General features: G+C 37.4%; 1 protein-coding gene across 1 annotated transcript in view; it reads left to right on the top strand.

Annotated features, from left to right (window-relative positions):
• LOC123505821 (glutamate receptor ionotropic, delta-2-like) overlaps positions 1 to 2500 on the top strand; it is a 110925-nt gene that overhangs the window by 78590 nt on the left and 29835 nt on the right. The gene's annotated exons all lie outside the window — the stretch shown is intronic.

Genomic DNA, 2500 nt, shown 5'->3' with positions numbered 1-2500 from the left:
GGAACATCTGGTCACATAAACATCAAGAAAAGAAAAGAATAGAAAGGGAATTTTTTATTCTATTTCAAAGTGTCACACATGTTCATTTTCTGGTTTAAAATTTAGCTAGTATATGAATAGATAAATAGCCAGTAATAATAATAATAATAATAATAATAATAATAATAATAATAATAATAATAATAATAATAATAATAATAATGAATGATGATAATGATAACAATAATTATAAAAATAATAATGATAACGATAGTGACCATTTCATTCTCCCAAATGCATTTCCTAGTATACTAAGCAAGGGTTATTCTTTGAAAATATCACGGTTCCTTAACTACAAAGTGAATAGATATTTCGTGCCAATCACTCACTATTTCATCCTGTTTCCAGCAATCTTAAGATAGTCTACCCATTCCTTCACCTTATTTTCTTCATTAATCAATTCCTCATCAGTCCCATCTCGTTTCATCTGATGACTTTCTACACCAAGCTTCTCAGCACTTCACCTCTTACCCATCTCCTTATACAGAGTAGCTTTCACATTCTTAACCTGCCCTTATCTTAACAATACATTGCTCCCGCTTTCATTGTTCTCATGTAGCAACTGTTAACCATTCGAAATACTTGCCTTAACTTCTCTCCTTCTCGTCTTTGTCTCACGCACTTGTTAGTTCCATCCGTACTCAACCAACCTGTGACCGTTGCTTCCTTAACCTTGCCAGAAAATAACTTCCGATGTTTCTATAGAAAATTTTGGTATTTCTTTATTTAATTTTTAACATTCGTACTCAAAACAAACCCTGACATTTGCTCCGTTAACCTCACTAAATAGAAAACAAAATATATGTGGTGTTTTCCTTTTTCTCCATTCATTTATGCTTTGATACACCACTAACCATCCTCGCAATTTTCTTTCTTTTCATCTAAGACCTTGCACAACTTCCCTTTCCTCCTCCTGCCTTTCACGCTCACCTCTGGAAGTAACGGTTTGACTTCTCTGTTACTTATTTTCTCATCTGCTGTTTCACTTCATCCTTCCACCATTTCAACGTCTTGCTTCCAGTTAAGCAATAATAATTTTCGTTTCCATTATCACACCGAATACTTTATATTTTCTTTTCTTGCTTACATTTCATTCCTACTCTGCTCACATCCCTATTTAATACTTCCTCCTGCAATCTTCCTTATCTCATCTGATCTTTATGTATTTTCTATTATTTCCCACTTCTAATTTAATATATTGTTTTTCTTTCAAAGCGTCTTACCTACTCATCCATCCAGCAACATTTACAGATATCTAATCACTCAAACACCTACCTTCTTTGCCCGTCTCGATTCACCTGTACTCACTTGTTACTCTAGACATTGGCGCCTCAGAAGAGAGAGAAACTTAAGAGGTGATGGGGTTTGAAATAAGCGAATCATTGAGCGAATTATCATATGAGTAACTGATAAACAGGTTCGATGACTGACAAACTGACTGACTGACTGAATGAATGATTGCGAAGGAGAAGGGAGGATCTGGAGAGGCAATCAGATAGAGGAAGGGAGGGAGAAAGAGTGTCAGAAGGATTAATAGAGAAAAGGAGGAAGAGAAAGAGGAAGAAAACAAAGAAAGTGAGGCAAAGATTGATGAATCATCGTCTCTTATCAAGTTGAAAAAAAAATAAACAAAGAGAGAGAGAAAGAGAGAGAGAGAGAGAGAGAGAGAGAGAGAGAGAGAGAGAGAGAGAGAGAGAGAGAGAGAGAGAGAGAGAGAGAGAGATAATGAGCGAGGCATGGTTCAAATGAGGTGGAAAAGAAGGCTAAGTGAGGGAAAAAGGAAATCCATGAAGGGTGAATGAGGGAGGCAAGCAGAATAATAAGAAAAAAAAAAAGAGGGGGTTGTTTGAAGTAGGATGAATTAAGTGGGAAGGAAAAGAGGAAGGAAGAGGAAAAAGGAAGTCGCGAATAAGAAGACAGAAACAAAAAGAGAATAAATTATAACCATGTAACAGAATCCCTACAACTAACATTTGGGAACAAGAGAAACACACACACACAAACACTCACACGAACACACACACACACACACACACACACACACACACACACACACACACACACACACACACACACACACACACACACACACACACACACAGAGAGAGAGAGAGAGAGAGAGAGAGAGAGAGAGAGAGAGAGAGAGAGAGAGAGAGAGAGAGAGAGAGAGAGAGAGAGAGAGAGAGAGAGAGAACAATTTAGTATTTTTTCAAGTAAACTCTGTGGCAAAGTTCAGATTAGTGTGACCCAACGTGGCAAAAAATTCTTTCTCAGTGACTTGGTATGACATAGTTACATTTCAGCGTGACCCACTAAGGTGAAGCTAGAAACTGTGCCAGGCAGGGTGACTTAGCGTGACACCGTTCAGTTTAGTGTGACTCTATAATAAAGTATTCGTTATACACTTCGGAGTAAACACACAGCTGGCAGAGATAGTGGAAGGAGAGAATGTTGGAAATGT

The sequence above is a fragment of the Portunus trituberculatus genome, chromosome 18, assembly GCF_017591435.1.
Source record: "Portunus trituberculatus isolate SZX2019 chromosome 18, ASM1759143v1, whole genome shotgun sequence".
Lineage (NCBI taxonomy): Eukaryota > Metazoa > Arthropoda > Malacostraca > Decapoda > Portunidae > Portunus > Portunus trituberculatus.
This window is presented reverse-complemented; position numbering and strand designations above follow the sequence as displayed.